The 13669-nt window shown below is 37.7% G+C and overlaps 1 pseudogene across 1 annotated transcript in view; it reads left to right on the forward strand.

Moving 5' to 3' along the window:
* The first annotated feature begins 12226 nt into the window (after positions 1-12226).
* LOC309831838 (p53 apoptosis effector related to PMP-22-like) overlaps positions 12227-13669 on the forward strand; it is a 60697-nt pseudogene continuing 59254 nt past the window's right edge. The window contains exon 1 of the transcript in view: positions 12227-12304. The product of the transcript in view is annotated as a p53 apoptosis effector related to PMP-22-like (transcript). The remainder of the gene's footprint in view (positions 12305-13669) is intronic.

Below are 13669 nucleotides of genomic sequence, written 5' to 3' on the forward strand. Positions count from 1 at the left end.
TATAGGAAGACCCTCTGAGATTAGGCAGCTGTTCTGATCTTCATCAAACTTTGTCCCTGTTTTTTTAATGTTCAAGTGATTTATTGTAAACAGGATTACCCTAGCACTCCACCATACTGGCTGGCCCCCTAGCCTTAATACTCATTCATGATTCTTGAAACCTTTGGAATTATAATTTCAAAATAATAACTTTCCAACTCTGCCACTCCCTCCACGTTTACCCATCGGCATTCTATTGTAAAAAGAGACATTTGTCTAAACTAACCAGCTAACTGGTTTCTACTGCAGACTCGTAGATTTCTATTTTACTTTTTAAAAAATCTGCTTATTTTCTGGCATAACAAAAAATTCTAGGGTCATCTTGGACCTTCCCCACCCCAGGCCTGGAATTAGCCATTTCTTCAGGAATATCTGGTTCCCGAGGATGGGATATGGTACTTATAAAACAGCATTCAGGTGCTAGATACACTCTTTGCTATTAGGGCATCATTATTTCTAGGTCATTTCAGTGGACAGAGGTAAGATATATTTACAGGGATTTTGTTTTGCTTTGTTTCTCTAACCTGAGTTTATTTAGCCGAAGCATTGTGTTCAATAGTTACTTGAATTAGTTCCCCCCTCTACCCATTCAATGTGGCTATGTTACTCATTTATAATATAGTTGGATTTACTTGCCCCTGTTTGCATTCCATCTTAGAATTCCTTCTTTCTAAATTTAATTTTGAATGTTTAGAATATGAACATGATTCCCAAATTATTCAAAAATTATACTCAGAAAAGTGTTACTCCCTCTGTTTTCGCTTTCTTTTCTCCTTAACCTAATAACATAGGTAACAAATCTTGCAGGGTTCTAGTTATCCATTTTGTGCTATTTTTTACAAAAATAAGTAGATTCACTCTGTATGACAGACTCTAGGTCCATCCACAAGTAAAGAGAAAAACAAATACCATATGTTAACAAATACAGTATATACGGAATCTAAAATAAAAATGGTTTTGATGAACATAGGGGCAGGACAGGAATAAAGACACATAGAGAATGGCCTTGAGGACACGGGGAGGGGGAAGGGTAAGCTGGGACGAAGTGAGAGAGTGGCATGGACATATATACACTACCAAATGTAAAATAGATAGCTAGTGGGAAGCAGCTGCATAGCACAGGGAGATCAGCTCCGTGCTTTGTGATGACCTAGACGGGTGTGATAAAAAGGGTAGGAGCGAGACGCAAGAGGGAAGGGATATGGGGATATATGTACGCATATAGTGATTCACTTTGTTAGACAGCAGAAACTAACACAACACTGTAAAGCAATTATACTCCAATAAAGATGTTAAAATACAAAAAATGTAGATTCATGTATGTTATATTTCTCCCTCTTTTGTACACAAATGGAAAAATGCTATATATAAATGTGCACTTTACTTTTTTAAATATATTACGTATTACAAAATGTATAAAGAACATAAAGAATAAACAATTTCCCTATATATTATGGTTATTACAATGTATTTTGTAAATCAGTTTTTACTCAATTTTTTTCACAGCTGAACAGAACCTTTTGTTCATTTAACAATTCCACTATATTTGGACATTTAAGTGGTTTATAATATTCTGCAGTTGCAAATAATGCTTTAATGAATAACCTTGAGCAAAGCCATTTTTGTTGGAGGTGTATCTTTAGAGTTAATTTCTAGAAAAGAGATAGCTGAGTCAAAAGGCAAATGCATACATTGACTTTTAGACATTCCCTTCCATAGTGGTTGTACATTCTTTGAGCAATATATGAGTGACTATTTCATAGAGTGACCACAGCTTCGCCAGCATTGCCAACAGGATATATTGTCAAGCTTTCAAATTTTGTTCAATATTTCACTTATAAGTAAAGATGAACATCTCTTCATGTATTTAAATATTTAAAGAATCCGTATGTATGTGTGTGTGTCTATACTGTTTGTGTGTATGTCTATATATGATTTCCCATTTTCTTTAGGTTTTTTCTCACGTTTATTAAAATTTCTTCATATACTGAGTATATTACTTTGTATCAGTGATGTATGCTGCAAATGTTCTTCCAGTCTGTCATTTGCCTTTTGATTTTCTTTCTGATGTGCATTTTTCCTATGCAAATTTTAATAAATCTATTTATTATGAATATTTATATGAATTTATATATTTATATATATCATATGAACATAAATCTCTATAAAGTCTAAAATAATCTTATTTTATTGAATATTAATTTTTACATATATTTAGAAAGTTTCCCTACATTCATAAAGGAATTCATGAAGGTTATTTTTTTAATACTTGGACAGTTTTATATTTCACAATTAGAACTATGATTCATTTAGAGTTTCCTCTGTGTATGTTTTGAGAAAATAGTCTGTTTTATTTTTCAAAATATCTATTAAACTATTCCAACACCATTTACTTAAAAGCCCATCTTTGCTGCGGTGATTTGAGATATTTCTTTGTTATTTGTACTTGGGTTTATATCTGAACTTTCTATTCTATTCCATACATCTATTTGTTTATTCATGGGCCAGTGACACAAACTCTAATCATAGAGGCTTTGTTGTATGTTTCACATAGTGTAAAAAACTACTTCCTCCTCATAACTATTCCTTTTCAGTGGCGTCCTAGCCATCTTTACAAGTTTATTTTTCCCATTAACTCAACTAGCTCCAGAGAAAACTCTATGATTCTTTTACTTTTATCACATTGTTTATAAATTAACTTAGGGAGAATTTATATCTTGATGCTGTTGAAATGTTCTAAAGAGCTACTTTTGTTCAATTCTACTTTTTGAAATTTCAGGGCATTTTTTTTTTCCGTTTTTGTTTTTTTGCGGTACACGGGCCTCTCACTGTTGTGGCCTCTCCCGTTGCGGAGCACAGGCTCCGGACGCGCAGGCCCAGCGGCCATGGCTCACGGGCCTAGCTGCTCTGTGGCATGTGGGATCTTCCCAGGCCGGGGCACGAACCCGTGTTCCCTGCATCGGCAGGCGGACTCTCAACCACTGTGCCACCAGGGAAGCCCCCAGGGCATTTTGTATCTTTCACATATGTTCAGGGTTTTTTAAAAAATAAATTTATTTTATTTTGGGCTGCGTTGGGTCTTTGTTGCTGCACATGGGCTTTCTTTAGTTGCAGTGAGCGGGGGCTACTCTTCGTTGCGGTGCGCTGGTTTCTCATTGCAGTGGCTTCTCTTGTTGCGGAGCACGAGCTCTAGGCGCAGGGGCTTCAGTGGTTGCAGCACACGGGCTCAGTAGTTGTGGCTTGTGGGCTCTAGAGCGCAGGCTCAGTAATTGTGGCGCACGGGCTTAGTTGCTCCGTAACATGTGCGATTCTCCAGGACCAGGGCTCGAACCCATGCCCCCTGCATTGGAAGGCGGATTCTTAGCCACTGCGCCACCAGGGAAGCCCTGATCAGGTGTTTTATGTTAAATGTATTTCTAAGTATTTTTATTATCATAAAAGAGGCTTTCCCTTTTATTATATATTCTCAGATTTTATTTGGTTTTGATGACTCTGAGGAGTATTGGTTGGATGTTTTTAGGATGCACCTCTATTAGAACGGGTTTAATGTTTTTCTCATATTTAGACTCAGATTGTTGGTTTTAGGGAGGAAGATTGAGAGATCAAGTATCTTTTTAATCTCTCCACACCATATCGTATCAACATGAATTACCATTGTAATTCATGATCTCCAGGCTGAGGTACTACAGGTCAGATTTTTCCACTGTCAGTTATTCTTTTGCCCCCTTTCTATAGAATTTTTTCCCTCTTCCCATAGCATACTCTTTGAAAGACAATTATTTAAGAAGCAGGGATTTACACTCCCCCTCCTTGAGCATAGAGTGTCAACATAGATTATTTAGAATTCTTCTGCACACAAGACATGTCTATTCCCTCCCAGTTATTTATTTACTCAATAATTTATACATATAAGTATGGGGTTATGGATATTTATTTTATACCTTGGGTTATTCTTTTGTTCAATTATCTTTTGCTTAAATTGTTCCACCATTGGGAGCTATTTCAGTTGGCTCCTATGTACCTCTGACATACCCATTATTGTGGGTTTCATTTTTTAGCATTCTGTACTTTCTGGCAGTACAAGATGCTCCAGTCCCAGAATCATCCACTTTTCTAAGCCAATTTTCTGATTTTTTTTTTTTTTTTTTTTTTTTGGGCAGGACACTGCTAGAAACCAGGATCTCTCCCTTAGAAACTAGGTGTGTTCATTGCTTTTGGGGTGTCATTGTTTCTTTGTCTGAGTTGACAGACTAAGGAAATCTATAGGCGTGATTCAATTTTTTATTAAGATTTTTTTAGAGCAGTTTAAGATTCACAGCAAAATTAAAAGGAAAGTACAAAGAGTTCCCATATAGCCCTCACCCCTACACATGCACAGCCTTACCCAGGATCAACAACCCTCACCAAAGTGGCATTACGTTTGATGAATGTATATTACAATTGACCAGCCTATACTGACACATGATAATCACCTAAAAACCATAGTTTACATTAGGATTCACTCTTGGTGGTGTACATTCTGTCAGTTTAGAAAAATGTATAATGACATGTATGCATGGCTATGGTATCACAAAGAGTATCTTCCCTGCCCTAAAACCCCTCTGTGCTCTGCCTACTCATCCCTGCCCACACCCCACTCCCTGGCAACCACTGACATTTTTACTGTCTCCACAGTTTTGTTTTCTCCAGAATGTCATATAGTTGTTATCATACAGTACGTAGACTTTTCAGATTGACTCTTTTCACTTAGTAATATTTATTTAAGATTCTTCTATGTGTTTTCTTGACTTGATAGCTCATTTCATAGTGTAGAATAATATTCCATTGTCTTAATGTACCACAGTTTATCTGCACACTCACCTACTGAGGACATCTCAGGTGTTTTTAAGTTTTGGCAATTATGAATAAAGCTTCTATAAATATCCTAGTGCAGGTTTAGAGTGGCCATAAGTTTTCAATTCCTCTGGGTAAATACCAAGGTGTACAATTTCTGTTGTGTTGCATGGTAAGAGTATGATTAGCTCTGTAAGAAATCTCCAAACTCTTCCAAAATGGCTCTACCATTTCCCATTATCACCAGTGATGAATGAGAATTCCTGTTATCTCACATCCTCGTCAGCACTTGGGGCTGTCTGTCTTCTGTTTAGGCCATTCTAATAGGTGTGCGGTGATATCCCATTGGTGTCCAATTTTGCATTGTTTCTGATAACATGTGATGTGGAACATCTTTTTATATGCTATTTGTCATTTGTATGTCTTCTTTGTGAGGTGTCAAAGTCTTTGGCCCATCTTTTGTTTTGTTTTGTTTTTCTTGAGAGGTGAGAGGCATGAAGTTTATTTTTTAATTGAGTAATTCCACCATATAATTAAACAACAAATTCTAGAGGGTTGGCCCATCTTTTAATTGAGTTATTTATTTCCTTATTATTAAGTTTTAAGAGTTCTTTGTATATTCTGGATAACAGTCCTCTTTAAGATGTGTATTTTGCAAATATTTTCTCCCAGTCTGTCGCTTGTGTTCTAATTCTATTGACATTATCTTTTGCAGAGTGGAAATTTTTAATTTTAATAAAGTTCAACTTACCAATTATTTTTTTCATAGATTGTGCTTTTGGTGTTATATCTAAAAGGCATATCCAAGGTGATCTCATTTTTCTCCTATGTTATCTTTTAGAAGTTTTTTTTTTAATTTTGTGTTTTACATTTAGATCTGTGATCCATCTTGAGTTAATATTTGTGAAGGGTGTAAGGTCTGTGTCTAGATTCATATTTTGGCATGTGGATGTCCAGTTGCTTCAGCACCATTTGTTGAAAAGACTGTCTTAGTCCCACTGTTTTGCTTTTGCTCCTTTATCAATCTGCAATTAAGTTTTGAAAGAAAAATTTGATCTTAGGTCACTTTGTGTAAATAATACCCTGAGATAGTAAGGTATCCTATTTTAATTTTTTTTCCACTTGTGAAAAAAAACCCTGGGTAAATCAGTATTTTCCTAATTTTATTCACCCCTCTTCCCCCAAAATGTAGAATGTAACTAATACGATTCTGAAATTATCATCCATAACCATGCATTTTTAAATGGCTGGACTGATTAAATCATTCTTGCTGATACCACAATTTATCTAAAAGAAGTAATTCTCCTGAAATTGAACTTAGAAAATAAATGAATACAAATACCAATCCATTTATAACTTTTCATTAATTACACTTTGCAGAAGATTTTATTTGATGAAGGGTATGATAATAAAATGTTTGATAACACACATGATTAAAAAAATATCTTAAGCTATTTTGGACTCACAACAGATCTCTTTTAAAACTTTACATTGTTTATATCTCTTTTCTCCTGGGACACCACTGAACCTCTAAAGCTGTAATTACGGCATATTTAACTGGTTAGATGTACTGCATATGAATGTGATCTAAACAATTTCCTTAATTTTTATGTGGAACTAAACCAGAATTCTTGTGAAATTTGAAATATATCATTTGTATTTTTTTTCTGTCATCTACTGGTCTTGTTACTCAATTTGATTGAAGATTGAAGAAAAGTCCCCAATCTATACATTTTAGACAATTGTTTTGGAAGGAAACCAGTTTCTTAAAAACGGGTTTCATAGTAGGAGATAAATATCAACAAATCTCTTTTTTTTTTCTTCTTAATATGAACTGGGACAAATTTTACTATTGTTTTTGTAAACAAGAAATAATAATATTTCTGAAATAAAAAGGCACATCTTCCTGTTAACCTCTCTGGATAGGTACATTACTATATAGTAATCTACATTAGCAGGCTCAAGGTATGGAAGAATATGAATCCTTGGAAACACTTCATTCCGTGAAGATGTTCAGCATTTGGGTTCCTAACTTACCAGCATCCCTGAAGTGTAAAGGACAGCACAAAAAGGACCCTAGGAGATTTTTAAAACAAAGAAAAATTTTAGCTTGCCCCTATTTCATAGTCTTTGGGGAAACCTGGAAAGGAGAAGAATCAGTGACAAAGTCAGAGCAAGGAAAAGTTGGACATGGTAAATTACAGACACTGACACCACTGAAACTGAGTCCCCCTAAAACTGAGTTCCTCTGCTGAGTTTATGATTAACCTCACTAATCAAAATTTTATTCCGTTTCTTTTCCTGAACGTGTCCCCACCAAGATTGAGAGGTATCAAAGGAAAGGGGGGATTGAAACCATATACCAGCCCCTGTGTCCCTGTCCTTTGAAGTAAAAGGCTTTTGCTGTAGTCTCCCAGGCATCTCTTGAGTCTCAAAAGGCTGACTCAACAGTTAATGATTAGGAAACCTGAAGATGTAGAAACAAAGAACAGCTCTTGGGCTGGGGAACTGGTAACAATTTAGACTATAAATCCACCACATAGCAGAATCACCTAACTCACAGTTCAATGAAAGAGATAGATAAAGGCCTGGCACACATTCCTACGTTGTTTTTACAGGAAGCAGTCCCCACCAGATGAAAACAGCTGACCGCAAGAGCACAGACCCTAGACTGGTTGGAAGCAGAATGTTGATGATGCTTGAAATTTCACGTTGATGCCAACCAATCCAAGAATTGCGCACGAGCCAGTCATGCACCCTGCAGCCCCCTCCCTCACACTGCCTATAAAACCCCTTCCCTGAAAGTCATCTGGGTGTTTGGGTCTTTTGAGCATGAGCTACCCATTCTCCTTGCTTGGCAACTTGCTATAAATGCTGCACTTTCCTTCACCACAATCCCGTATCAGTACGTTGGCTTCACTGCGTGCAGGTGACTGGACACAAGTTTGGTTCGGTAACGCCAACACCAAAATTTTCCCCTCCAATGGAGATGTGTTTTCTTGGTTCTTCATCTTGCTTCATACTTCTATCTTTCTCCCTAAAAACCAACAAACACCACCACTGTCTGTTGTCCCTGATATCTATCTTTCTCTTCTTCCTGTCTCTAAGAAATGAAGGAAAAATGGAAGTGACATCTCATTTTCCAGCAGAAGTAGACAATCCTTCCAGACTGCTGCTTGGAAACAGAAAGCCCCTCAGATGTTATTTCTGCTTTCTAAGTGGCATTTGGAAAATGAAAGAGAGGATATGAATCGAGGTATTTTCAGACTCTCCTTAATGTGTTCAGGTTCCCAAAGGATTCTGACTCACCTGGATCCCGTGAGCATGTTTTTCTTGATTCAGGAGATCTGTAGCCACACTTATTAAAAAGCTTCCCCATTACCCTTGTCAAGTAGTTTTTCTCCTCTGCTATCAGTTTAGGGACATGGAATTTCTTGTCCCCAAAGACTATGTTTTAGGGACATCAAACATTTCCCTTTGTTTCTTACAATTACCCCTTTAATGAAGTGTCTTCAGCACAGCAAAAGCAGTCTTCTGGTTATGGTATTAAAGAAGGTTTACCTTTGATGTGTGGAGATCTGCGTTTACAAACAATGACTAATAAGAAAATTAAACACAGAATTCCCTAACTGAATGGATATCACATGTATTTACTTCCTACCAATAATATGCATAGTGATCTAGTCAGCTGTCACAGACCTCCATTTTTTTCCTTCTAACCCCAAAGCCATTTCAGGTTGTCTATACTCTGTAGAATTTTCTTCCCCTTTTTTCCTATTCTTTTTTCTCTTCCTCTTTATTATCCTGTTTCAGAGGAAGCAAGATCATATCTGGCCTGTTTCCCAAGTGTCACCTTCCTGATATGAAGCCAAATTTCCTTTTTGTCTTGTTCAGGAGGATATGAAATGTATAGAATGAATTAAAGTTTTGCCAAAAGCATATATATTATGTAAAATATCATATTTGTTAGCAGAAGATTCTAGATTATATATAACTTTTTTAAATATAAAAATATTTTAAAATATAACTTTTAGATTATAAATAATGCAACTAAAATTAAAATATAGAGAGCTGATGAGAAAAAGGAGTGGAATTAATTATATTGCCCAAGTACTAACCAAAAGTTAGTTGCATTGGGCAAAATATAATCAAAGGAAAAGCTATTTACAGAAACTCACAGACATATATTAATAAAAAAAAGAAATGTGTGATATGAAATATGCACTATATATTTTTTAGACCACAAAGGAAATCTTCACATTTTTTTGAAAATCAATATCATAGGTCCCATGTTCACTGACTAGAATTCACTGAAGTTAGAACTCAAAACAAAATGTTGATTAAAATATAATATTTGGAAGCTAAAAATTGAATTTAAAATAATATATAACCTAAGGTGGATATCAGAAAGAAATTTAAAAATATGTAGGCCTGAAATAAAAGTACAATATATCAAATCTCTTGAGTGTAACAAAATTATATATGGAAAAAATTAAATACTAAATGCTTTCAATGAACAAAGTTTTAAATTCTAGAAATTAGACCTATAATCAGCAATAAATTTTATCCATATCATCACAGTAAGGAAATAATTATGATTTAAATTAGTTATTAAAATAGAAATAAATAAAAACAAGTTAGTTTACTCTCCCCCTGCAATTTTTCAGTGGGTTGAAAAATCTATTACTATAAAACTCCTGGCAAGTCTGATTAAGAAGAATCAATAGGGCTTCCCTGGTGGTGCAGTGGTTGAGTCCGCCTGCTGACGCAGGGGATGTGGGTTCGTGCCCCGGTCTGGGAAGATCCCACATGCCGCGGAGCGGCTGGGCCCGTGAGCCATGGCCACTGAGCCTGCGCGTCCGGAGCCTGTGCTCCACAATGGGAGAGGCCACAACAGTGAGAGGCCCGTGTACCGCAAAAAAAAAAAAAAAGAAGAAGAATCAATGCATTTGACTTTATAGAACCTACATTCTAAGGGAAGTAAATAAAGTATTTATGTAGTAAGCAAGTCCTTGGTTTACCTGTACTCCCTCTCACTCTAACTGTAGCCAGTGCCATTGGAGGAGCACAGGGAGAATAGAAGAGCAAAGCAATTGTCTTTGTTTCTTATCAGTTTAGTCTGAAGTTTATTGGACATTATTTTACAGCAAGTAATTCTGTTGAAAGATGATTGCATCTTTAATTCTTTCTATCTATATTTCAGAAGGCAGGGTTGGCACTCAGTGCTATGACACATTAAATCACTACTAACCCTGCAGTTCTTTACTGGAATAACTAATCTCTAGAAAGTGCCCAAATCATTCCACTCCCACCCTTCAAATAAAGGATACTGGGCCAAGTGTTTGGGCAGCACAACTCAATGTGTGTTGTGCAACTGTGCCCTCCAGGAAGCTCTTGTTACCGGGTTGCAACAAAGGAGGGAATGCTTAGAGCCATTCTTATAGTTATCTTACAGAGTAATTGTAGGTTGTGGAAACTCAAAATGTAACAGAGAACAAACCTGACTCCATATTGGATCTATTCCTTTCGCTCTAACCTCTGTGCTCTGTTGCCTGTGCTTAGCCTTGCTGGCTCTGCACCTTTGTAAAGGAATGTTGCCTATCGCCTGGAATATACATGATCGCCCATTCTCAAGGCTCTGCCTCTCAGGCTTTACCTTTAAATGTATAACACTTTTACATTGTTACAGAGATAAAGTTGCAGAACGGAAAATAACATCTGTCTTGTTGGAGGTTTGCAGGAACGTCGTGACCAGACCTACATGGACAGCTGTAGGAACAGAGGATTATCACACGCCTGCCGGGGTCTAGCTGGCAACAAGAAGTTTGCAACATGGAGCACTTTTCCTTGCCCCAAAGCCTCATGTTTTGATTTATTGGCCTGTCATGCAGCGAGAAGTACGAACTTGGATTCGGTAACAATAGTTCTTCAAATGGCCTTGTATTTTGTGTGTCCTCTTTTGCCTTTTCCCCTGCTCTATTAATTCATTTTTACTATATTTTACTAAAGCATTGGTCTGCAACTGAATGCGAATAAAAAACCAAACAAAACTGATCGTTCACCACAGGTAGTTTGAGAAATACTGCTTCAGTACATCAGATGGCTTTTCTAGCCATGTTTGCAGCTACTTTTAAAAACCCAGAGGGAGCAGCTGCCTAGCAGCTACTAAGTGAAACATCAGCTTCAACTGCAGACACTGTGATGTCAGGTGTGTTTGGGGGCACCTGGAACTCCCTTTGCACTCTCAGTGACATTTCTCAGCCTTCATCCTGCATAAGTGCCTTTATTCAAACAATGAATCAGCTGCTGCAGGCATCACGCTGGTCACCAGAGTTCTGTGGTGAGCAAGGGCAGGTGTGGCCTTGACCTCAGAGACTTGACTTTAGTGGAGATATTATCCCTTTACCACCACTGCCCTTAGAGTTTCCTTCTCCACCTAGTTTGCAAAATTTCCTCTCAGAAAAGAAGCTGATACTGATCTTAGTGTTAAAAATAAGCAAAGTGTTACTCTCCTCAAGGGTAGCTCATGTGAATTATTACTTCTAACTATGGGATGAAAAGTTCAAGTGTTAGGTTAGTGAGGTTCAGGATGAGGTAGGGAGAGTGTTTTGCTCAAGGGAAATTACAGCACACATGCAACGCTGATTTATCTGGACTAAGCCCAGGGTCACTCCCTTCTCCCCTAAATTGTGTCTCTCGGCCTTCACCTCAAACTCAAAGGACCACGGCCTTAACCCGGAATGGCTTTTCTCCATCAGTTAATAGTTAAGTAAGTATTTGCCCTTTCTGAGATCTATCAGGCCATGCCCTTAGAACACTTTAACTCGAAATTGCAGCTACAGTATCAAAAACAGCAATCACAAAATTTCTCATTCACTCCTTTTAATTGCAGAGGAAAAGTCGTGTTTGTTCCCAATCATTGTCACTTTCTTCTTAACTAGCTAGGAAGACATTTTGCTAATAACATGCCAGGAAATATACCTCCCAGGAGAGATGTGTTCTTTAGTGGCCACTGAAGGACCTCTTAGCAAAGAAAATAAAGTGGATGACTAAGTGCAAAACATTCATTAAAGTGTTCCCCAAACATGTTTTATATGAAAAGAAAAATGATTTGGCTACAGAGAATGATTGGTATGTCAAAAATTTCATTTCAGGCAACAATTTTGTTATTAGAACAAGCCTCAGTTGTCTACACCTTGGTTTTGTTCAGAAGATGTAACGCCAAGATAAGTTTAGAAAAAACTTCCAATGCTGTTATCTGCCCTGCAGTACTTCTATTGTAAGTACAGAAGATAACTGTTCTGATATTTTTTTTCATTTCCTTGGGTACCAAATCTCTCTCTCACTGCACACGATGCCCTTCACGCTGCAGCTGTCTGCTGTGGCAGCTGCTACTCCCGCTGCTAAGGAGACCCGAACAGATAATCAAGGGGTTTGTCTCTTGGGAGGAGGAAATATACTCTTATCTTTAAACTCTTGTATGTCTTACAAGGAGCAACTGAAATGATTCTTATAGTCTAAGGTACCTCAAGAATGAAAGTCACTAAATATAGAGGCATTTTACACTGTGACCAATTCCCTGAATAGGTGATTACTTTATAAGAAGTGGGTTTATAGGAGTAGCTAAATCCGTACATGCACCCAGCACACTGCTGTCCCCTGCTAGAGAGGCCAGAGCTTGGCTTCATACGATGCTCCTACAGCCCCGTAAGGTAAGTGTCACTTCTGCCTTCAGATTATTCCTGTTTCACAGAAGGATTTCTTGTTCTCCTTGCATTAATGGTTGCCAAGTATCACTTTAAAATATGTCCCAGCATTTGAAATACAGAATATCCATGATAAAGGAGACTTACCAGGTGGCCGCATGATATTGTAAAAATGTGTCCAGTTCAAAGGTGAGAAGACCAGAATGTTGGTTATCACTTTGCTTGGGTCTCTCAGGTTTCTTAACTATAAAGCAGGTTTAGAAACTGCCCCCCCAGAAGTGTTATAAAGATACAAGGAGCGGATATGGGGAAGTGCACCTTGAAAAGCATGGAGTGCTCTACCTCAGTGGTTCTCAAACTTTAGCATCAGGATTTGTTACAACACCTACTGCAGGCTCCTCTCCCTGGTGTCTGACTCAGCTCCTGCCGGGTGGGGCTGGAGAACGTGAGGCTGATGCTGCAAGTCTGCACAGCACACTTTGAGAATAACTGAGAAAAATCAATTTATTTGAAACTACATTCAGGGCTTCAGTCTCACCCTTTTTCCTTGTCTATCTCTGCTTTAAACAGAGCAGTTGGGCATGTTTTATTTTTATTTTTTGAATTTAGTGTATAAATACCACAGTTCTGTTGTCTTTTTTTTTTTTTTTTGGGCAGTGTTGGGTCTTCGTTTCTGTGCGAGGGCTTTCTCTAGTTGCGGCGAGCGGGGGACACCCTTCATCGCGGTGCGCGGGCCTCTCACTATCGCGGCCTCTCTTGTTGCGGAGCACAGGCTCCAGATGCGCAGACTCAGTAATTGTGGCTCATGGGCCTAGTTGCTCCATGGCATGTGGGATCTTCCCAGACCAGGGCTCGAACCCGTGTCCCCTGCATCGGCAGGCAGATTCTCAACCACTGCGCCACAAGGGAAGCCCCCATGTTTTATTTTTATATCTTTGCCAGTATTTTCAACTTTTGGAAAGCAATTTTTTTCAGCTTTATGAGATATAATTGACAAATAAAACTGTAAGATATTTAGGGTCCAATGTGATGATTTGATACCTGCGTACATTGTAAAAGTGTTTCCCCTCATCATTAATTAATGCATCTAT

Source organism: Grampus griseus, assembly GCF_964374135.1.
Source record: "Grampus griseus genome assembly, chromosome: 13".
Lineage (NCBI taxonomy): Eukaryota > Metazoa > Chordata > Mammalia > Artiodactyla > Delphinidae > Grampus > Grampus griseus.